The 24356-nt window shown below is 42.5% G+C and overlaps 1 pseudogene; it reads right to left on the bottom strand.

The window, feature by feature from the left end:
• Positions 1-1846: 1846 nt before the first annotated feature.
• Positions 1847-15233, bottom strand: LOC129650879 (eukaryotic translation initiation factor 3 subunit F-like; annotated as a pseudogene).
• Between the last annotated feature and the right edge of the window lie 9123 nt (positions 15234-24356).

The raw sequence follows: 24356 nt of genomic DNA, 5'->3' as shown, positions 1-24356 counted from the left end.
GATTGTTTGTTCATTGTTTGTGAAGTATAATTACCCTACAACACAATGCTATGTTAGTTCATGTTATACAAAATAGTGACTGAAAATTTCTGTATGTTTCAAAATGATCATCACAATGTGTAGTTACCATCTGTCACCATACACAGATGTTATATAATTATTGATTATATTCCCCACACTATAATTTTCATACCCATGACTCATTTATTTTGCAACTGAAAGTATGAGCCTCTTAATCTTCCTCACCTATTTCTCTCCTCCCTCTGCCACCTCCCCTGTGGCTACCACCAGTTTATTTCTATATCTATTGTTCTCTTTTGTTAAGTTTGTTCACTTGTTTTGTTTTTTGGAATCCACATATAAGTGAAATCACGCAGTATTTGTCTTTCTCTGACTTGTTTCACTTAGCATAATACCCTCTAGGTTTGTCCATGTTGTGGCAAATGGAAAGATTTCGTTCCTTTTTACGGCAAAGTAAAATTCCACTGTGTGTGTGTGTTTGCAGTGACTCGATGGACGTGAGTCTCAGTGAACTCCGGGAGTTGGTGATGGACAGGGAGGCCTGGCGTGCTGCAATTCATGGGGTCGCAAAGAGTTGGACATGACTGAGCGACTGATCTGATCTGATCTGATGTACATATATCATATCTCCTTTATTCATCGATTGATGGACACTCAGGTGGCTTCCATATTTTGACTATTGTAAATAATGGCACAGTAAACATAGGTGCACGTATCTTTTCTAATTATTCTTTTCATTTTCTTCAGATAAATTCCCAGTAGTGAAACTGATGGATCATTTGCTAGTTCAATTTTTGACTTTTTGAGGAACCTCTATACTACTGTCCATGGTGACCACACAATTCACATGCTTATCCACAGGTTATAAGAGTTGCCATTGCTCAGGACTTCCCTCCTGGGCCAGTGGTTAAGAATCCACCTGCCAACGCAGGGGACTTTGATCGCTAGTCTGAGGACTAAGATCCCACATACCGCAGGGCAACTAAGCCCATGTGCCCTAAAGCCTGTGCTCCACAACAGGAGAACTCACCGCGCCGAGCCACTTGCACACCCAGCTGGAGGGTAGCTCCCGCGCACTGCAGCTAGAGAAGGTACGTGCACAGCAATAGAGAACCTATGTGCCACGATGAAAACCCAACATGGTCAAAAATAAATAAATAGAGAACCTATGTGCCACGATGAAAACCCAACATGGTCAAAAATAAATAAACAAAGATTAATTGACAATAAAAAAGAGTTCTCATTTCTCCACACCCTCACCCACACTTGGCATTTGTTGTCTTTTTAATAATAGCCATTCTATATTTAAAAAAACAAACAGTAGCCGTTTTGATAGCTACGATGTGATATCTCATTGTGGTTTTTTTTTTGAAGTATAGTTGATTTACAGTGTTCAAGTGTATAGCATAGTGATATGTGTGTACACACATACATTTAATGGTGAAAAGTGGAAAGTACTTCAACTTAAATATATACTTTTTCAGAGTCTTTTTCCATACAAGTTATTACAAGACACTGACTATAGTTCCCTATGGTATACAGTAAGTCCTTATTATTTATGGTTTTCATTTACATTTTCCTTATGGTTAGTGATGTTGAGCATCTTTTCATATGCTGGTTGGCTGTATGTATGTCTTCTTTGGGAAAATATTTAGATTATTTGCTCACTTTTTTTCTTTCACTTACAAAAGGTAGCCTGTGTTTCTTTAGAGTCACAAGCAGTTGACTGAGTCAGTGTGACTCAAACCACAAAGATACCATTTCTCCTTCGCTCCTTTCTGGGTCCCAGGGTTGGCTGGGGCCCAGCATGGCAGGAGGGCTGCCTTCACAGATTCACAGGTTCCTCATTGCGGGCAATGTGACTGCGAGAGGTTGACCAGATAGTTCACCATCAACAGGTCATTGATGTTGTTGTTCAGCATGGTCTGGAAGTCCTTGGGAACTCTACTGGGTACTTGGTTAACCAGACTTATCAAGAAGTGGCCCAGGGTATTGTTGGCTGACACCTTTCCAGACAGCGAGCCCTCCACACACTGCAACAGAGTGCTGGGGGGCCGCCGACTTGCCGCAGGTCACTGGAGAGGATGACCACCCGGTAGGGACTAAAACAGGTCAGGTCAACTCCAACGCGTCCAGTGTCTAACATGGGTCTTTCACCGTCAGAAGGTGACCATCGCCCCCAGGACCCTCCGAGGAACATGCATTAAAGTGCTGACAAGGCCTGGACGCTGGTGTCCACCATGAGGTGGATGGGGTTGGGGGCTTCTGGGCTGCAGTACTCAATGGATCAGCACTGAGTGCCCCGTGATGCTGTGAGCCGAAGCGTGCCAGCCCAGAATGGGCTCCTCTGGAGAGACTTTCCTGTGCACTTGATACATGTTCTTAGCGAATTCCACGTCAGCAGTCACCTCATCTCCTGACTCGCTGTGTGGCACTGAAAGGCAATTGGTGACTTCCACTGAGTGCGTGTCAACAGATCCCAGCAGGGTCCAGATAACTCAGGCAGCTCCCTCGTTGCGTCGCTCATAGCTGTCCACGATGGAGGCCAAGATGACCACGCGGCAGCCGGGGAAGGGGCCTGGGAGGGCAGGGCCAGACAGCAACTGTGAGGGGGGTCTGCGCTGGGGCCGGGGATGAGGCCGCAGCGGGGGCTTTGGGTGGGGTGGCGGGAGGCGCGCTTGCCGGTACTGCTGGTGTGTGACCATCTTGTCGAGATGGTATTTGCTCACTTTTTAATTGGGCTGTTTTTTGTGTTTTTATTGTTGAGTTGTATGTATTCTTTGTATATTTTGGATATTAACGCCATATAGGAAATACTGTTTGCAAAGATTTTTCTCTCCCTCTATAGGTGATCTCTTCATTTTGTTGACAGTTTCCTTCTCTGTGAAAAGCTTTTTAATTTGATGTAGCCCAATTTATATATTTTTGCTTTTTTTCACCTGAGGCAATGTATATTAAAAATATTATTAAGACTCAATGTAAAAGTATACTGGTTATATTTTCTTGTAGGAGTTTTATGGTCTCAGATCTTACGTTTAAGTCTTTAATCCATTTTGAACTTATTTTTGTCTGTGGTGTGAGACATATTCAGCATGTAGCTGTCAAGTTTTTTCAACACCATTTATTGAAGAGGCTATCTTTTTCCCATGATATATTCTTGCCTATTTTGTCAGAGATTAATTGCCCATATAAATGTAGGCTGATTTCTGGATCTATATTCCATTCATTGATCTACGTGTCTGTTTTTGTAAGAGTATGATACTGTTTTGATCACTTTAGCTTTGTAGTATAGTTTGAAATCAGAGCACATGATACCTCCAGCTTTGTTCTTCTTTCTCAAGATTGTTTTGACTATTCAAGATCTTTTGTGTTTCCCTACAAAGTATAGAATTATTTGTTCTAGTTCTGTAAAAAAAAAATAATGCCATTGGTATTTTGATAAGTATTGCATTGTATCTGTAGACGGCTTTGGGTTGTATGGTCATTTTAACAATATTCATTCTTCCAGTCCATGAGCACAGGATATCTGTCCATCTCTTTGTGTCATCTTTAATTTCTTTCATCAGCATCTTATAGTTTCCAACTATAGGTCTTTTACCTTCTTAATTAAATTTACTTCTAGGTATTTTATTATTTTTTAATGAAATTTGACTTTTTAAAGATTTAATTAAATTAAATTATTTATTTAAGTTTTGGTTGTGCTTGGTCTTGGTTCTGCCTGGGCTTTTCTCTAGCTGTGCTGAGCCGGGGCTACTCTCTAGTTGAGGTGCACAGGCTTCTTTCTGCGGTGGCTTCTTTTCTCGGGAGTATGGGCTCTCGGCCGTGGGGGCCTCAGTAGTTACGGCATGCGGGCTCCGTGGTTGTGGCTCCCAGGCTCTAGAGCACAGGCTCAATACTTACAGCCTACAAGCTTAGTTGCTCTGAAGCATGTGGGAATCTTCCCAAATCAGGGATTAAACCCCTGCATTAGCAGGCAAATTCTTTACCACTGAGCCACCTGAGAAGCCCTTTTGATGGGATTTTAATTGAGACTATTTTCTTAACTTCTCTTTGTAATAGTTAAATAAACTATGAGTTTTTAGAAGCACAACAGATTTATGTATATTAATTTTATATCCTGCAAATTTACCAAATTCATTGATGAGTACTATTAGTTTCTTGATGGCATCTTTAGAATTTTCTATGTATATTAGCATGTCATCTGCAAACTGTGACAGTTTTACTTATTCTTTTCCAATTTGGATTCCTTTTTTTTCTTTTTCTTGTCTGATTTCTGTGACTAGGAGTTCCAACACTATGTTGAATAAAACTGGAGAGAGGGGACATCTTTGTCTTGTTTCTGATCTTAGAGGAACTTTTGGCTTTTCACCATTTAAATTTTATTTATTTATTTATTTATTTTTGGCTGTTCTGGGTCTTCAGTGCTGTGCATGGGCTTTCTCTAGCTGTAGTGAGTTGGGGCTACTCTCTAATTGCAGTATGTGGTCTCCTCACTGTGGTGGTTTCTCTTGTTGCAGAGCTCTAGGGTGCACAGACTTCAGTACTTATGCTGCATGGGCTTAGTTGCTCCATGGCATATGGGATCTTCCCGGACCAGGGATCAAACCCATGTCCCTTGCCTTGGCAGGCGGATTCTTAACCACTGGACCACCAAGGAAGTTCCAGCTTCTCACTGTTCAGTATGGTGTTAAGCTGTAGGCTTGTCATATATCACCTTTATGATCTTAAGGTATGTTCCCTCTATATCCACTTTCTGGAGAGTTTTTAATCATAAATTTAAATCATAAATTATGAATTTATCAAAAGCTTTTTAATAAAATTTTTGTGTTTCTATTGAGATGAGTATACGATTTTTGTTCTTCAGTTTGTTAATATGATATGTCGCATTGACCTGTGAATATTGATCCATCCTTACATCCCTGGGGTAAATCCCACTTGATCATTGTCTGTGATCTTTTTAATGTATTCTTGAATTCAATTTGCTAATATTTTGTGGAGGAATTTTTCATCTATGTTCATCAGTGGTATTGGCCTTTAATTTTTGTGTGTGTGGTAGCTTTATCTGGTTTTGGTATCAGGGTGATGCTGGCCTTGTTGATTGGGTTCAGAAACATTTCTTCCTCTGCAATTGTTTGGAATTATTTGAGGAAAATAGATGTTAACTCTTCTCCAAGCAATTGGTAAAATTCACTTATGAAGCCATCTGGTCCTGGACTTTTGTTTGTTGGAAGTTTTAATATTATTGATTCAACTTCATTACTGGTAATTGGTCTGTCCATATTTTCTATTTCTTCTTGATTCAACCTTTTGTACATTTCTAGAAGTTTGTCCATTTCTTATAGGTTGTCCATTTTATTGTTGTATAATTGTTCATAGTAATTTTGTTAGTAATATGATCCTTTCTATTTCTGTGGTGTTGGTTCTAATGTCTCATTTTTCATTTCTGATTTTATTAATTTGGGCCTTCTCTATTTCTTTATTGATGAGTCTGGCTACAGATTTATCAATTTTGTTAACCAGCTCTTGGGCTTCCCTGGTGGCTCAGTGGTAAAGAATCTGCCTATCAATGCAGGGGACATGGGTTCAATCCCTAGCCCAGGAAGAGTCCACTTGCCATGGAACAACTAAGCCCATGTATGATAACTACTGAACCAGAGTTCTAGAAGCAACTTCTGAGCCCACATACTGCAACTACTGAAGCACATGTGCCTAGAGCCCATGCTCCATGAGAGAAGATGCTGCAATGAGAAGCCTGTACAGTGCAACAAAGAGCGGCCCCCACTCACAGCAACTAGAGAAAGCCTGTGTGCAACAACGAAGCCCCGTAGCAGCCACAGACAAAGAAGTCTTAATAAAATAAAAACAGTTGCTAACATACTTTAAAAAAGAACCAACTCTTAGTTTCACTGATCCTTTTTTTCCTCTCCATTTCATTTATTTATGCTCTGATGTTTTTATAGTTCCTTTAGGTGTAAAGTTAGGTTGTTTGCATGAGATTTTTCTTGTTTGCTGAGGTTAGCTTGTATCACTATAAACTTTCCCCTTAGAACTGTCTATGTTATATAGACTTCGGATTGCTATGTTTTCATTTTCACTTGTCTGTAGGTACTTTTTGATTTCCTCTTTGATTTCTTCATTAATCCATTAGTCACTTGAGCTGATTTTCTCTATCCTTGATGATCGTTATCTGAATACAGTTGTAAAAAATAGTTAACTCTCCAAATACTTTTTCTGGATTCATGGTACAGTTTCATACCTTCTTCTACGGTCAAGAAGAGAGAGTTCAAGCTCAGGAACCATATGGAAATTTAATTTTTTAATGTTTTTAATCATCATGTATTTATATTTTATGCTCTACCTTTTTTTTTCATTTAATAGTATTTCAAATGAAACTTTCTAGTTATTGGAACTTCTGGATTGGTGAACACATCAAGGTGCTGGGAGAACCATGTGTTTAGAGAGGGCATGGAAACTGCCCTCCCTCACCCCATACTGCGCCCTATGCATGTCTTCCATTTGTCTATCCCTGAGTGGTATCCTTTGTAATAAACCAGTAATAGTAAGAATGTTGTTTCCTGAGTTGTTCTAGTGAATTATTGAAACTTGGAGAGGTATTTGTAGGAACCCCCCAATTTGTAGACAATTTAGATAGAATTGTGAGTACCCTGACCACCCATTTGTGACTAATGTCTGAATTATGGGACTAAACCCTTAAACCTGTGGTTTCTGATGCTAACTCAGGTGGTTAGTGTCAGAATTATACTGAATTGTAAGACACCTAATTGGTGTTAGAGAAACAGAGAATTGGTTGTTGGTGAGGGAAAAAAACCCACACATTTGGTATGAGAAGTATTATGAGTTAAATAAGTTCTTTCATTGTATGAAGAAAATATGGTATTTGTTAAAACGGTCTTTGCTCAGTGAAACATGCTTTGGGAAGAGGGAAAAATGAAAGAATTGGGTATGAGGAACCTTTAATCCCTGGTGGTCACATGGTCACCCACAGTATGGAGCAGCTGCTGTGCTAGGATAAGTTATTGATACTAACAGTAAAAGTTAATAATTCATGGGGAGTTGGTCCACTAGATACATAGGAACTACAAACTAATAAGAAAAAAAAGTCAAATACACAGTCCTTTGGTTATTACTACCTGTAAAGACTAGAATGAAATTAAAAGAGTGCTGAATCAGAACTTGATGCTGAACCAAACTCAGATGTCTATCAGTCTGAGGTTCAGCCTCTAGACTCAAAGCTACTCCCAAAGGGAAGGATTGATTATGTGGGGAAACAGAGCAACTCTAATACCTCTGGTCACCATGGAGGTGGTCCACATTGGCAGAGGGCAAAATCAAGAAACTATTGAAACAAGAGGGTATAGTATGAAGAATCTGCCTTATTTTGTGGATTGGTGTATCAGCTTCCTGTAGAACCATTAGTAGAGTGGATTATGAGAATAATTTAGGGGCACTGTCTTTGGTTTTGAAGGTTGCAAAGTGGAAGAGCATGTTTAGGTTGATGTAGGACCTGCAGCTCAGTATGGAACAATCACAGATGGCGATTCAAGATCCAGAAATGCTGTAGGTTATTCCCAAGGAAACACCAGTCTGGTGAATGAAAGCCAACATAAATTCTGTTTACCCTGAGAAGGGAGGCTATCTGACTCTCCCTATAAATTCCAAATGAACATCACACATGAGACAGCTGATATGTTCTGATGCAAGCTGTGTGGGACCGGCTTTATGATAACTGGTATGGTCACCTGCTGAATATGCCCGTGTTAATATAAAACAATAAGACAGAAGAAAAATGGGTTTATTTGGGAACACCAAAGAACTTCAATTCAGGACATAAAATCCTTGATGAAGCACCAAGTCTTCAGAAAAAGAAAAAAAAAATGCTGGGTTTTGGTTTTTTTTTTAATATAGGAAAAGGGGGAGTTGGGAACAGCTGTTGCAGATAGAGTCCATTGGTGGACTTGCCGGGTGTTCCAGTGGTTGAGACTCTGCCTGCCAATGCAGGGGACACAAATTCGGTCCCTGCTCCGGGAAGACTCCACAGGGCAAGTGGAACCAAGCCCATGCACCACAACTACTGAGCCTCAGTGCTCTGCAACAAGAGAAGCCGCTGCGAAGAGAGGCCCCACACGCCTCGACAAAGAGCGAAGAGCAGTCCCTGCTAGCCCCAACTAGACAAAGTCCCCACGCAGCAACAAAGACCCCAGCACAGCCAAAAATAAATAAATAAATAAAAGACTTGACCATCAGGGATTTAAAAACAAAAAAAAGAGCCCATTGGAGGAACATGGAAGCTCCAAATATAGAGGCTTTTCATTGGCTGAGTTATGACAAGCTCTCATTGACTGGGCTGTTGCTGGGCAAGGAGAAATTCTTCCTCTGCTCGCTTGGTGTAAAGCATTAACCTTTTTCCCGTTGGATATACAAGGGTAATATCTCTTCCTATAGGGCCTACAATTGACTTCAGGTGCTAGTGCCTGAGAGCTCCCCCTTCTGGCCTCCTGACTCCATTTTAAATGAGAGTTCTGTTTATTAATTTTCAACCTGTTACCCAGGTCATGATAAAAGCCGTGGTTAAGGTGGGTGCTGCTGCTGCTGCTGCTGCTAAGTCGCTTCAGTCGTGTCCGACTCTGTGGGACCCCATAGACGGCAGCCCACCAGGCTCCCCCGTCCCTGGGATTCTCCAGGCAAGAACACTGGAGTGGGCTGCCATTTCCTTCTCCAATGCATGAAAGTGAAAAGTGAAAGTGAATTCGCTCAGTCGTGTCTGACTCTTAGCGACCCCATGGACTGCAGCCTACCAGGCTCCTCCATCCATGGGATTTTCCAGGCAAGAGTACTGGAGTAGGGTGCCATTGCCTTCTCCAAGGGGTAGTGGGGTGCAAGGAGATCCAACCAGTCCATTCTGAAGGAGATCAGCCCTGGGTGTTCTTTGGAAGGAATGATGCTAAAGCTGAAACTCCAGTACTTTGGCCACCTCATGCGAAGAGTTGACTCATTGGAAAAGACTCTGATGCTGGAGGGATTGGAGGCAGGAGGAGAAGGGGACAACAGAGGATGAGATGGCTGGATGGCATCACCAACTGGATGGACGTGAGTTTAGTGAACTCTGGGAGTTGGTGATGGACAGGGAGGCCTGGTGTGCTGCAATTCATGGGGTCGTAAAGAGTTGGACACGAGTGAGCGACTGAACTGAACTGAACTGAAGGGGGGTGCCCTATTTCACTGGGCACCATGTGTAACTTTACTGCTGCAAAATCAGCAATAATCCCAGAAGCCTTTTTGAATCTGCTGTCTCAGCTTCTCCTCATGGGCTTTGCAGTTGCCAATAAAAACACCAGGTTAATGAACAAGCGAATGTGGAAATGTTGAAGTTGAAGGAGGGTCAAGGAACACAATCCAGCAGGGTGGAAGTCTTTCGAAATGAGATAAATTAAACTGAACATTGATTGGATTGAAACAAAAGTCTTAATACAGCAGGATTGAAGGTTGGGTGGACAAAAGGGAACCCCCCCCACCCCCCAGGGGGCTCCAAATAAGTCCAAAAGGGACCCCCTGGTGGGACCCAAATAAGTTCATTCTATTTACTTTCAGTTTGAAGAGCTTTTTTTTTTTTTAATTTATGAAGCTGGCATACAAAGAATTGCAATGAGAAACCTGACCTGGGATGGGGCAATAGCTAGGCAGTGAACCAGGATAAAGGCTGTTAAAGTAACCAGATTAGGGCCAAGATGGAGTCATTCATGCTAAGCCACTTGTCAGCAAACCAAAACTGCACTGAGTGTTTATGCTGGGCTCTCCCAGGAAAGAAGAACCTAGGCAGACCGTCAGCTTTTGGCCGCTCAGCGCAAGTTACCTGGCCCAGCGCTTCTAAGACTTCCCTTTCCGCCATGCAAGGAAAGAAACCCTGCCTTAACCAGTCTGCAAATGCCCAGTGTAACTTCCCTCTTCCTACTCCCTTCTGCCTATAATTCTTGCCTTGTACAGCTCTTTGAAGCTCCTATATATTGCTAGATTGATGCTCCCCAATTTATGAATTTCTGAATAAAGCCAGTAAGATCTTTACATTTTACTCGGTTGAATTTTTTTCTTTAACACACCTGACAAAAGGCCAGAGTCCCCAGGCTCAGCCCCTTGCAGCAAAGCGGACCCAACACTTTATGTACTTGAGTGGGTGAAATAAGGGAATGAAGGAGAAAACCCTAGGACTCATTGACATGGAAGCCCCATGCCCTGTATCAGTGAAGCCTGAGGCAGGCTTCAGTGAGATGGAGAGAATACAGTGATAAATGGGCTGATAGGATGAAGATGAAGATTTGGGTGAAAATTGTAAGGCTGACGTGGACTTTATGTGAAAAGAGTGTGTCTTCTTTACATGAACGTTCTGAGGGATGGATATCATGTCTGAGCGGGGACCACCTCCCTTACCTACAGTTAGAGATGTGAGGATTGATGGGGTTAACGTGAAAGTTTAGATGAAAATTTGTATATTTGAAGTGGTTGCATCCTTTTTATCTGAATGATTATGGGGCTGGACATTATGTCTGACTAGGGAACTGTTTCTGAAAACAGAAAGTTTGTAAGTGTGTAATACTGCCTTCAGGCAGTATTAATTGGATGTGCCAAATTGGAACCAATAAGACTGCCTGAACTCAAACAGTATAGAGTACAGACTGGAGTCCTGACGTGGACAAATTCTCTATGCAGTAGCTGTGTGTGGTGCAGACTGGGACTTATTGCAAAAGCCTGTGAGCACCTCCCAGGGCTACGCACTAGGATTTTAATGAATTTCCATCTGAGGGGCAATACTAGCTTGCTATCAGACATTAATCAAAACTGCCCATAAGATTTAAGGATAGGAAAAAATCTTTATACCTGAAATGCCTATGATGTCTTGGATGACATCAGAAAAATACTATCAGGGAGGGCATTGCCCAGAAGAGTTCCATAATAAAATGGAAATTAAAAAAAATCAACTATATTACAATTAAAATAGACTAAAGTGAAATGGTTTTTTTCCATTTGACTGTGTGGATCACAATAAACTGTGGAAAATTCTGAAGGAGATGGGAATACCAGACCACCTGACCTGCCTCTTGAGAAACCTGTATGCAGGTCAGGAAGCAACAGTTAGACCTGGACATGGAACAACAGACTGGTTCCAAATAGGAAAACGAGTACGTCAAGGCTGTATATTGTCACCCTGCTTATTTAACTTATATTCAGAGTACACCATGAGAAATGCTGGGCTGGAAGAAGCACAAGCTGGATTCAAGATTGCCGGGATAAATATCAATAACCTCAGATATGCAGATGACACCACTCATATGGCAGAAAGTGAAGAGGAACTAAAAAGCCTCTTGATGAAAGTGAAAGAGGAGAGTGAAAAAGTTGGCTTAAAGCTCAACATTCAGAAAACTAAGATCATAGCATCTGGTCCCATTACTTCATGGGAGATGGGGAAACAGTGGAAACAGTGTCAGACTTTATTTTTGGGGGGCTCCAAAATCACTGCAGATGGTGACTGCAGCCATGAAATTAAAAGATGCTTACTCCTTGGAAGGAAAGTTATGACCAACCTAGATAGCATATTGAAAAGCAGAGACATTACTTTGCCAACAAAGGTCCATCCATGGCTCATGTACGGATGTGAGAGTTGGACTGTGAAGAAAGCTGAGCTCTGAAGAATTGATCCTTTTGAACTGTGGTGTTGGAGAAGACTCTTGAGAGTCCCTTGGACTGCAAGGAGATCCAACCAGTCCATTCTAAAGGAGATCAGTCCTGGGTGTTCATTGGAAGGACTGATGCTGAAGCTAAAACTCCAATACTTTGGCCACCTGATGTGAAGAATTGACTCATTGGAAAACACCCTGATGCTTGGAGGGATTGCGGGCAGGAGGAGAAGGGGACAACAGAGGATGAGATGGCTGGATGGCATCACTGACTCGATGGACATGAGTTTAAGTGAACTCTGGGAGTTGGTGATGGACAGGGAGGCCTGGCGTGCTGTGATTCATGGGATCACAAAGAGTTGGACACGACTGAGTGACTGAACTGAACTGAAAGTGAAATGGTTTATACAGCATCATGCTATCAATGGAAAGCAAGGACTCACAAGCAAGGAGCCTCTTCTCCCCTAGCACTGACTTTGAAACTGTATGAGGAGTTGCCAGATTCTGCCATTACTTGGACAGTGCCCTGTAAATGCCTTGTAAACCATTCTCAACTGGCCAACAAAAAGTTGCTTCGTTTATGAATCACAGTCATAAGGTGAACAGATAGCATCATGTTTGGAAGGCCACCACTCTGATCAAAGAAGTGAAGTGAAGTGAAAGTTGCTCAATCGTGTCTGACTTTTTGTGACCCCATGGACTGTAGTCCATGGAATTTTCCAGGCCAGAATATCGGAGTGGGTAGCCATTCCCTTCTCTAGGGGATCTTCCCAATCCAGGGATTGAAGCCAGGTCTCCCAGATTGCAGGTGGATTCTTTACCAGTGGAACCACCAGGGAAGCCCCTGATCAAAGAAGGCAAGAACAAGTCAGCAAGGTGAGCTGGACTGCATGCTGTTTTCCTAGCAGTGGTGGGAGAATCAAACAGTAATAAAAGCCCCTGTGTTTTGGGTTTCCCCTACTTGTGGGCAAAGATCTATGCCTAAAAACAAACAAACAAACAAACAAAAAAACCTATGCCTGTGTAATGAAACCTGCACAAAACCCCCATACAACAGGATCCTAGGAGCTTTCAGACTGGTGACCACATCATGGTGCTGAGAGGCTGATGCACCCGGAGCGGACACGGAAGGTCTGTGCCCTTCACCCCCCGCCTTGCCCTGTGCATGTCTTCCATCTGAAGGTGAAAGTGTTAGTCGCTCAGTCGTGTCCTGACTCTTTGTGACCCTATGTTCTATAGCCCGCCAGGTTCCTCTGTCCATGGCGTTCTCCAGGCAAGAATACTGTAGTGGGTAGCCATTTCCTTCTCCAGGGAATAATAAACCAGTAACAGTAAGTAAACAACAACAATAAACTTTCCAGTTTATTTATATAATTTATGTAATTTATTTGTTCATAGCACTTCTATGAAATTAATATATAATAGTTTATGTCATTCATCTCTTGTTGGCTTCTTTTTATATTTACGGCCACAAGCATCCTGTATCTACAGCAAGATAATATTTTGAAATATTCATCTTTATGGTTTTCTTCTCTACTGATCCAGAGACATCTTAAATGTCATAGGAAGAATTGCAGTTGTTAAAACAGGAATGCGGGCAAGAAGAAATAGTTAACTTTTGATTTTCCAACCTAAGGGCCTGAAGCCTACTTAAGAAACATTAGGAAACCACAGTCTTTGATTTTGCAATGGAAAATAAAGGACATTTGAGGATCAAAAGGATCCTGCAAAAAAAAAAAAGGGCAGGGAATGTGTGCCTGAACAACAGACGATATCAAAGATAAACAAAGCTGAATACTAGCTCAAGTGGTGAGGATAGATTTTATTCAGTAATACTATTGCCACAGGGAAGAGAGTTCAGCATAAACTCAACTTCAGTTTTGCAGGGGTTGAGACAGAATTATACATTTGGGATCAGTGGTACATAAATGGCATATTAACTGGCTCCCCAATATAATTTCTCTTTTTCTCCCCAGTTGAGATGTAATTGACCTATGACCTGTGTAAGGTATGCAGTGTGTTATTTTGATAATTTGTATGTTGCAATATGATTACTACCGCAGTGTTTGCTAACACCTCTATCATGTTACCTAATTGTCATTTCTTTTTTGTGACAAGAACTATTAAAATTTAGTCTCTTAGCAACGTTGACGTTTATAGTACAGCATTGTTGATGATAATTACTTGCTGTGCGTTAGATCTCCAGAACATATTTACTAGTTGCGAATTTGCACCCTTAAACATCTTCCCAGTTCCCCCATTCACTCGGCTCCTCCCACCCGCAGCCCCTGGTAACCACCATTCTGCTCAGTTTTTCATGAGGTCACCTTTTTAGGTTCCACCAAGTGACACCACTCACTGTTTGTCTTTGTCTGGCTTGTCTCCCTTAGCACGAAGCCCACAGGCTCCATCCATGTTGTTGCAAATGGCTGAATTTCCTTCTTTCTCTTGGCTAAACGGTATTCCACTGTGTGTGCATATATATAAATTTTCTTCATTCTATCAGAGTCTTAACTTTGTTCAGGACACCATGTCTCAGGTAAAAGATACTTTCTCTGACTTCCTGGCTGCTGGAAATGACCAGTTCTGACCAATGACAGGTAAACAGAAGTAGCCAGGTAAGAGTTTCAGGAAACTTTATACAAAGTGATAGATTGGACTTTCATGCATTTTTGTCATTCCCCCATATACCTGCTTTGGGATATGGAAGCTGGGGGCAGAGCATCTATCTTGTTATTTAAGGCAAAAAGAGCTTGCGAATGAAAGCTACATGTGAGTGTGGTAGAGGGGATCAAGGGCCCCTCGGACGCTGATGACTTGGCAGGCTGCTGTGCCAGCCCCAGATCGTATATTTTTAATCTTACTAGAAAACAAGCCCCTCTTTGGTTGAGCTAGTAGTCACTTTTTCAGCTGTACAGTTGTCCCTCTGTATCCGTGGGGAATTAGTTCTGTTGCAGGAAAGAGGACCCCTTCCAGGGCCTGAGAGCAGACTCTTGTCCAACACTTAGAAATCAATTGTCTAAGGAGACACAGGCTGACAAAGCAAGAGACTTTGTTGGGAAGGGGTGCCTGGATGGACAGTAGCTGGGGAAGGGAACCCAGGAGAACTCCAGCACGTGGCTCGCAGTCTCAGGTCTTATGATAATGCGGTTAGTCTCCCGGCTGTCTCTGGCCAATCATTCTGACTCAGAGTCCTTCCTGATGGTGCGCCTCACTCAGCCAAGGTGGACTCCAGTAAGAAGTCTCGGGGGTTGGTAGGACATCAGGACTGGAGTCTCATCTCTCCTTTTGACCTCGACCAAATTCTTCTGATTGGTGGTAGCTTGTTAGTTCTGCATTCCTTGCAGGGCCTCCTGTTGTAAAATAACTCACACAAGTGGTTACATCGTGTCTGGCCAGAGCAGGCAGTTTCAGCCACTGTTAGGTTCCCCTAACAGTTCCAGGACCCTGCCCACAAGGACACCAAAATCCAAGGATAGATCATACAAAGCTGGCCCTCCACACACCTGTGGGTTCCACATCCATGGTACAGGTCAACTATATACAGGCAAATGCGGTCCTGATACTGTTGGCAACTGAACCCAAGGGCCTTAATGCAATTGCACAGGAGTATGTCTAGACTCGGAGAAGGTGATGGCACCCCACTCCAGTACTCTTGCCTGGAAAATCCCATGGATGGAGGAGCCTGGTAGGCTGCAGTCCATGGGGTTGCGAAGAGTCGGACACGACTGAGCGACTTCACTTTTCACTTTCATGCATTGGAGAAGGAAATGGCAGCCCACTCCAGTGTTCTTGCCTGGAGAATCCCAGGGACGGGGGAGCCTGGTGGGCTGCCGTCTATGGAGTCGCACTGAGTTGGACATGACTTAAGCGACTTAGCAGCAGCAGCAGCAGGTCTAGACTGTAAGAGGAGGGCTTAGGAAGACTCCTGTGAGAACTTGTAACACTAACTGCCGGATACTGGAGGCTGACTCGCAAGGGAGAATGTTCAAAAGAGTGCTTAGAAGTATTGGCAAGACCAAGAAGCAAAGTGGGTAAAAGAACAAGCTCTGTCACCAGAATTCAATCCTGGCTCATGTCACTACTAGCCAGGTGACCTACAGTCATTGACTTAATTGTTCTGTGCTTCAATGTCCTTATTTGTAAAATGAGGTTAACATAATAATAGGGTTATTATGATGAAGAAATGCGGAGCTTATACAGTAAGTTCTCAGTCAACACTAGCTGTTGTTATTGTCAATCATTCCACAGAAAGAGGATTTTCTCTTTTTTTGGAAAGACTTATCTCTTGGGAAGCCTGGCAAAGGGTACTACCCGCCATGGGATTATCAGACATGGGTCATGGGAATAGTCTAAAGAAATTTCTCTCCATGGTGTCACAAAATTCCTTTTCCAAGTCTGCCTGGCTGGCCGTGAAGTTGTACACTGGCAAAAAGTTTTCCATTCAATAAAACATTTAGAAGTGTTTGTGGAGCCCCTTTCACGCACATGGAGGGTGTTGGGTGATGGTGGGATACAGAAATGAATGTAATATAGTGTGTGTGAGTGTGTGTATTTATGGGAGAGTGGGTGGCCACAGCAGCTGCTGCTCTCTTGTTTTTGCTGGACTTGAACCAGAGCAGGTGTGAGCCTGAGGAAGCACCGCATGAAGTCCAGGGATAAGGCCAACTTGGCAGAAGGCAGAGCCAAGACAGATGCAGTGTGCCAGCGCAACGGCACGTTTGAGCCCTGGGTCAAACAGCACCTTGTGAAACCTAATAAAGGGAAACCCTACGAAAATGAGTCAGGAGAGCAGAAACGGGAGATCCCGTGGGGTAGGAAATGGCAACCCACTCCAGGATTCTTACCTGGGAAATCCTGTGAACAGAGGTGTCAGGACGGCTACAGTCTATGGGGTTGCAAAGAGTCAGACACCACTGAGCAACTGAGTATGAGTACATGAGCAAACAATTCAGATCCCAACAGGAGAGAGGTATCTTGAATCTCCAGCAGGAAGTAACACTGCTTTACCACCTGCAGAAAGAAGAAAAATGATTCTCCTTGCCTGGTAACAATATACAGCCTTGACATACTCCTTTCCCTATTTGGAACCAGTCTGTTGTTCCATGTCCAGTTCTAACTGTTGCTCCTGACCTGCATATAGATTTCTCAGGAGGCAGGTCCGGTGGCCTGGTATTCCCATATCTTTAAGAATTTTCCACAATTTGTTGTGATCCACACAGTCAAAGGCTTTGACATAGTCAATAAGCAAGAAATAGATGTTTCTCTGGAACTCTCTTGCTTTTTCGATGATCCAACAGATGTTGGCAATTTGATCTCTGGTTCCTCTGCCTTTTCTAAATCCAGCTTGAACATCTGGACGTTCACGGTTCACGTACTACTGAAGCCTGGCTTGGAGAATTTTGAGCATTACTTTACTACTGTGTGAGATGAGTGCAATTGTGCTGTAGTTTAAACATTCTTTAGCATTGCCTTTCTTTGGGATTGGAATGAAAACTGACTTTTTCCAGACCTGTAGCTGCTGCTGAGTTTTCCAAATTTGCTGGCATATTGAGTACAGCACTTTCACAGCATCATCTTTCAGGATTTGAAACAGCGCAACTGGAATTCCATCCCCTCCACTAGCTTTGTTCGTAGTGATGCTTCCTAAGGCCCACTTGACTTCACATTCCAGGATGTCTGGCTCTAGGTGAGTGATCACACCATCGTGATTATCTTGGTCATGAAGATCTTTTTTGCACAGTTCTTCTGTGTATTCTTGCCACCTCTTCTTAATATCTTTTTCTGTCCTTTATTGTACCCATATTTGAATGAAATATTCCCTTGGTGTCTCTAATTTTCTTGAAGAGATCTTTAGTCTTTCCCATTCTATTGTTTTCCTTTATTTCTTTGCATTGATCACTGAGGAAGGCTTTCTTATCTCTCCTTGCTATTCTTTGGAACTCTGCATTCAAATGGGTATATCTTTCCTTTTCTCCTTTGCTTTTCACTTCTCTTCTTTTCACAGCTGTTTCTCAGACAGCCATTTTGCCTGTTTGCATTTCTTTTTCTTGGGGATGGTCTTGCTCCCTGTCTCCTGTACAATGTCATGAACCTTCATCCATAGTTCTTCAGGCACTCTATCTATCAGATCTAGTCCCTTAAATCTATTTCTCACTTCCACTGTATGATCATAAGGGATTTGATTTAGGTCATACCTGAATGGTCTAGTGGTTTTCCCTACTTTCTTCAATTTAAGTCTGAATTTGGCAATAAGGAGTTCATGATCTGAGCCACAGTCAGCTCCCGGTCTTGTTTTTGCTGACTGTATAGAGCTTCTCCATCTTTGGCTGCAAAGAATATAATCAATCTGATTTCAGTATTGACCATCTGGTGATATCCATGTATAGAGTCTTCTCTTGTGTTGTTGGAAGAGAGAGTGTTTATTATGACCAGTGCATTCTCTTGGCAAAACTCTGCTAGCCTTTGCCCTGCTTCATTCTGTACTCCAAGGCCAAACTTGCCTGTTACTCCAGGTGTTTCTTGACTTCCTACTTTTGCATTCCAGTCTCCTATAATGAAAAGGACATCTTTTGGGGGTGTTAGTTCTAGAAGGTCTTGTAGGTCTGCAAAGAACCGTTCAACTTCAGCTTCTTCAGCGTTACTGGTTGGGGCATAGACTTAGATTACTGTGATATTGAATGGTTTGCCTTGGAAACGAACAGAGATCATTCTGTTGTTTTTGAGATTGTGTCCAAGTACTGCATTTTGGACTCTTTTGTTGACTATGATGGCCACTCCATTTCTTATAAGGGATTCTTGCCCACAGTCGTAGGCTGCACAGACCTTATTTTGGGGGGCTCCAAAATCACTGCAGATGGTGACTACAGCCATGAAATTAAAAGACACTTGCTCCTTGGAAGAAAAGTTATGACCAGCCTAGACAGCATATCAAAAAGCAGAGACATTACTTTGCCAACAAAGATCTGTGTAGTCAAAGCTATGGTTTTTCCAGTCATCATGTAAGGATGTGAGAGTTGGACTATAAAGAAAGTTGAGCACCAAAGAATTGATGCTTTTGAATGGTGTTGGAGAAGACTCTTGAGAGTCCCTTGGACAGCAAGGAGATCAAACCAGTCAATCCTAAAGGAAATCAGTCCTGAATGTTCATTGGAAGGACTGATGCTGAAGCTGAAACTCCAGTCTTTGGCCACCTGATGCAAAGAGCTGACTCATTGGAAAGGACCCTGATGCTGGGACAGATGGAAGGCAGGAGGAGCAGGGGACGACAGAGGATAAGATGGTTGGATGGCATCACTGACTCGATGGACATGAGTTTGAGTAGGCTCCGGGAGTTGGTGATGGACAGGGAAGCCTCACGTACTGCAGTTCATTGGGTCGCAAAGAGTTGAACATGACTGAGTGACGGACGGAACTGAACTGTCTGGTAACATCTCAGCCAATGAGAGACTGCCACAACTCAGCCAATGAAAACCCTCTATTCTAGAAAACTCCCAGTTTTCCTCTAACAGACTTTTATAATAGTTCCTCTCAACTTCCCCTTCCCCTTTATAAAAGTTTTCCTCTCTTTTGCTTTACTGGGACTTGCATGTGGTTTTCCATAACTGCATGTCACAAACTATAATTTTTGCTGCCCCCAAATAAACCCGTTTTTTTGCTGATAAAAATTACTGGCTGTTTATTGTTTTAGGTTAACAAGCTGAAGTGAGAAGTGTTTTCCAACTTCTCATATATGGGATCCAATAAATTGTTTAAACCATTTTGAATCAGATTTTCCTTCACTTACAATTGAAACAGACCTTACTGAGGCAGGTGATAACACTTGCCTCCTGCCTTAAAATTTACTGATGGCCTTGTTCCCAGTTGTTAAAACCCTAATTAAATGAACTGTTGAAATTGCATAACTGGCCAGTTTTAGAACGTGGAACAAATTCTAAGTAAATATATTTTTTAAATGGAAAATTTCAAACAAAAGTAGAGGCAATGATACAACGAATCACCATGCATCTATCACTCTTTTCCAACAATTATCAACTCACGAACAAATTTATTTCACCTATTCTAGCCTCCATCCCCTGAAATGAACTGTTTTAAAGCATATCCCATGCTTTGTGTCATCTGATTAGTGTGCCTGGACCATAGCAGTGCATCATATCTGCCAAGGAGCAGGGAGAGGGGACATCTGGCCCCCTTGAGACCCCAGCTCTTCCAGCAGAGAACTCCCCTTGATGATGGTGAGTCAAAAAAGCTGGCTCTCCATTTTAAGTGGTAATAATAGTAACACAAAAGAAACATGGGGTGACCAGGAAAAGCTTTTGTGTAGGAGGAAGAATTAAACTGAGCTCGATGAGATGGGTAGAATGTAGGTACCTAGAGAGAGAGACGAACAGAGAAGGCAATGGCACCCCACTCCAGTACTTTTGCCTGGAAAATCCCATGGATGGAGGAGCCTGAGAGGCTGCAGTCCATGGGGTCGCTAGAGTCGGACACGACTGAGCAACTTCCCTTTCACTTTTCACTTTCATGCATTGGAGAAGGAAATGGCAACCCACTCCAGTGTTCTTGCCTGGAGAATCCCAGGGACGGGGGAGCCTGGTGGGCTGCCGTCTATGGGGTCACACAGAGTCGGACACGACTGAAGTGACTTAGCAGCAGCAACAGCAGAGAGACGAAAGAAAAGGATGGATTTATTACTTCTAATATAATATTAAGAAGTAAGAAAAATTGCAAAAATAAAGAAATGCAGGAAAAACAGTCATTAAAATTCTCTTTAACCAAAAAGCCACTGGGGTTTGGATTTTAATGTTTGATTTTTGTTTGCTTGTTTTCTGTGTTTCTTTTTTATATATAGGTTAGGACTTCCCTGGTGGCTTAGACAGTAAAGCGTCTGTCTACAATGCGGGAGACCTGGGTTTGATCCCTGAATCGGGAAGATCCCCTGGAGAAGGCAATGGCACCCAACTCTAGTACTATTGCCTGGAAAACCCCATGGACAGAGGAGCCTGGTAGGCTACAGTCCATGGGGTCACAAAGAGTTGGACACGACTGAGCGACTTCACTTTCCTTTCCTTAGTTGTAACTGTACTGCAAGTTTACATCCCTATATTTTTATTTAACAGGGTAAGCAGTTTTCTAAGTTACTGTGAATTCATTGTAAACTTTTTTTTTTTTGGCACAGCATGTGGTTCACGGACCTTAGTTCCCTGACCAGAAATTGAACCTGGGCTCCAGTAGTGAAAACACCAGGTCTTCACCACTGGACGACCAGGGAATTCCCTGTAAACATAACTTTTTAAAGATGCATAATATTTCCTTAAGGACATGTTGCATGGTTTATTTGATCAATCTCTCATATTTTGGCATTCTGATTCCTTTTATTATGTGTGATTATATATAACTATGCAATGAGTACTATTTTCGTTTAAAACCTTTTCTGAAATTTTGAGTTAATTACTTAGTGTAGGGACTACCAAAAGCAAAATTACTGGTAAAAGAGTGTGAATATTACAAAATAGGGCATTTCTAATACTGATTTATACCGTCTCATATCATTATCTCAAAAGGGGATTCAAATTCCAGATAAAATTGATAAGAAACATTAAATTTAAGAACATAGGACTTAGAGTGTATGTCACAGAAATGTAATTGAAGGTTTTTTTGGTGGGGAGGGAGGGCTGCACCGCATGACTCGTGGGCTTTTAGCTCCTCAACCAGGAATTAAACCCCGACCCTGGGCAGTGAAAGCCCAGAATGATCACCACTGGACCACCAGGAAATTCCCTTAGAAATATAATTTTTAACTGTGCATGCAGCTATTCAGGAAAAAGAAAGACTACATTTTCCAACCCGCCTTGGAGCTAAGTGATGACATTCTGACCAGTGGGATATAAGCAGCACAAGAGTCTCTTGATGGGCTTTGCTGGTGTCCCAGTGACAAAGAATCCACTTGCAATGCAGGAGCTAGCTACAGGAGACTCAGGTTCAATCCCTGGGTCAGGAAGATACCCTGGAGTAGGGCATGGCAAGCCCCTGCAGTGTTCTTGCCTGGAGAATCTCATGGATAAAGGAGACTGGTGGGCTACAGTTCATAGGGTCAGATATGACTCTGATTTACCCCGTACACACACGCACATTCTCTTGGCAGTAGCTGGAAACCTTCTTCAATGAGTGCCTTCTGCCTTATTTTAACTCTTTTTTTTTTTTTTAACTTTGCCGGCTAGTGATATGGGTACAATCATTCAGGATGATGAACATAAGGACAAGAGCCTAGGCTTGGTGGGGTGACAACCTGGAAAAGGCCAGGGTCACTGAGAACTTTGAAGAGTGGACCCCCCTTTTCCACTGTTTCTCCTCTCTTTGCACAGGAGAGAGAAAGTCCATTGCAAGCCACTGGTGGTTTGGGATTTCTACCAGAACAGCCAAACCTAATTCAAACACAATGTGGTTTTAGAAACTGGAAACAACAGTGTTACAGATGCTTTATTTTACCAGCCCAGAGAAGGGAAGAGTTACTGCCATGGGAAAAAGCATTTCAAATGTACTTTGAGACCATGTTATGAGGTTTGGTTTACATATTCCTGATTCTAACAAAAAAGAAAACTTCAGTGTCAATAGGAGGAAATTCCAAGTAAGACTATGGAATTCATGACATCCAACTTCCAATTTAGTTGCCTCAAGTGTAAAAGAAAAGAAAGGAGTAGGAGAATGATGAATATCTCCCAATTTATCTTGTTTCCAGAGATTACCATCCGTACTCTAAGAACTATTAAAAGGCCCTCTTGAGAGAACAGCAACCAAAAATAAAGTGGCATTTGGCATTTCTCTGGGAACACATTTAACTCTCCTCTGAGAAGAATAACCTGCTTTAATTTGCTAAAGCCCAAGTCTAGCCCTGTTTTCCTCTGAGCTGGGAAAAAGAAATCCCTGAGAAAATATTTTGAAACAACGTCGATCTGAAAAAAGAGAAGCAAAATGCCAAGTCAAAAGAAAGTTGTGTTAGAATGCATTTTGGTGAAAACACAGATACTTGGGGGCTCAGATCTATGATCTGTTGGGAATGGGGAATCAGGGATTTTGTTGTTGTTCATCAAAAAAAAAAGGGACTCATTTCTGGAAGCAGCAAAGGGAGTGAAATATTTTGCTGAGAGGTTTAGAAGCAAGCCTGGCCCTTGCTCTTTCCTGCCAATGGAATTTGTCAGCAGTCAAAAACAGGATCAGATTCAAAAGCAAAGAGCAGCCTCTCCAGAACGAAATATCATCAGCAATGACATAGCGTCATTGGATGTCCTCTGGTATAAAGAATTCTCTCCAGGCCAAATCTCCCCAGGCTCATGGTTCTCGCTGCCAAACCATGTGTGATAGGCCTGGCCAGTTCCTACAAGATCTACTTTTTCTCTCTAACTCATCCTGGTTGAAGTTTTGGCTGCTTGCAGTCACCTCTCAAGCAAACTGTAGAGGGTATATCCAGTTTGTGTTTATACAAAGCAAAATGTTAATCTGAGCCAATTTCTTCTCACCAGTCTGCACGCCTCTGAACTACTCCAATCAGGGTTAACCTGTGAAAAGCGAAGTGGAGTGTTGTCTTAGGCAAAGCCTAGCAGAGATAACAAATCTGTTTCCAAAAAAAAAAAAAAAACACAGTGCATCTCAAAGCCAATAACATTAAAAAGAAATCTGGCACCATTCTCAGCCATTCTGTTATATGATTATTAACCTTCAGAAATTCAAATTATCCATTTATGTATGGACTTTTGGAGGTTTCTGATGTCATCAGTCTTTTTTGAAATAGACAATTCACCTCTGGGGTAAAGGAAGGAGTTGTAGAACTAGGGAGTGAAATCTATAATCTCTTGGAGGGGAAAAGAAAAGGACTGGGCATGCAACTTTAATCACTGATGGATTTTAGAATCACATGCCAGTGTGTTCCACCAGCAACACAGCTCATTATTATCTTGGGCTTTTTCTTAAAAAGCCACCTGCCTGTTGTCCCAGAGGCCAGAAGTTTGTTCTTGCTCCTTGCTCACTTTCCCTTTAAAGACTGTTAGCGTTTCAGCTGGTAAAGGTCCAAGTGCCCTCTGGACTCGTTGGCATGACATGTGCGTTTTCCAATTTGGAAGCAAAAGAACGTGTTCTCCAGGGAGGGCTCTTCAAGGTAATTGCTCTCTGAGAGATTCCTGCCACTGCGTTAGGCAACCTTCACCGCAGACCAATCCCTCTCACTGTTAGAATGGGCTAGAAATCCAGAGATGGAAAGATGGGAGCTCAGGACAGACTTGCCGAGACCTTTGAAACCAGTGACCTTTCCACACAGAGGAGATGGGGGAAAGGCCAGCCCAGGCCAAGGCAGCTGAATGCCTCCCCTGCCCTCCCCTCCCAGGCACAGCAGCTTTCCACTGCCTTCCTTTTTCGAAAGAGCGTCAGTGAAGGAGGTTGGTAGAGGAGCTACTGTGTTAACCAGGATTCCAAGCAGAAGGAGAACACCACTTCTTTGGAATAAAGTCTTTAACAAATCACCGGGGCTGGAGGGCTGCACCCAGGGGATGTGGTTCGCCAACTCAAGTGAGAGAGGCTGCAAGAGGAATCTGGGTGTGTAGCGAGTGAGAAGGGGAGGGGAAGAAGGAAAAACCCAAAAAAGCGCTAAGTCCTCCC

Source organism: Bubalus kerabau, chromosome 4 (assembly GCF_029407905.1).
Source record: "Bubalus kerabau isolate K-KA32 ecotype Philippines breed swamp buffalo chromosome 4, PCC_UOA_SB_1v2, whole genome shotgun sequence".
In the NCBI taxonomy this organism is placed as follows: domain Eukaryota; kingdom Metazoa; phylum Chordata; class Mammalia; order Artiodactyla; family Bovidae; genus Bubalus; species Bubalus kerabau.
This window is presented reverse-complemented; position numbering and strand designations above follow the sequence as displayed.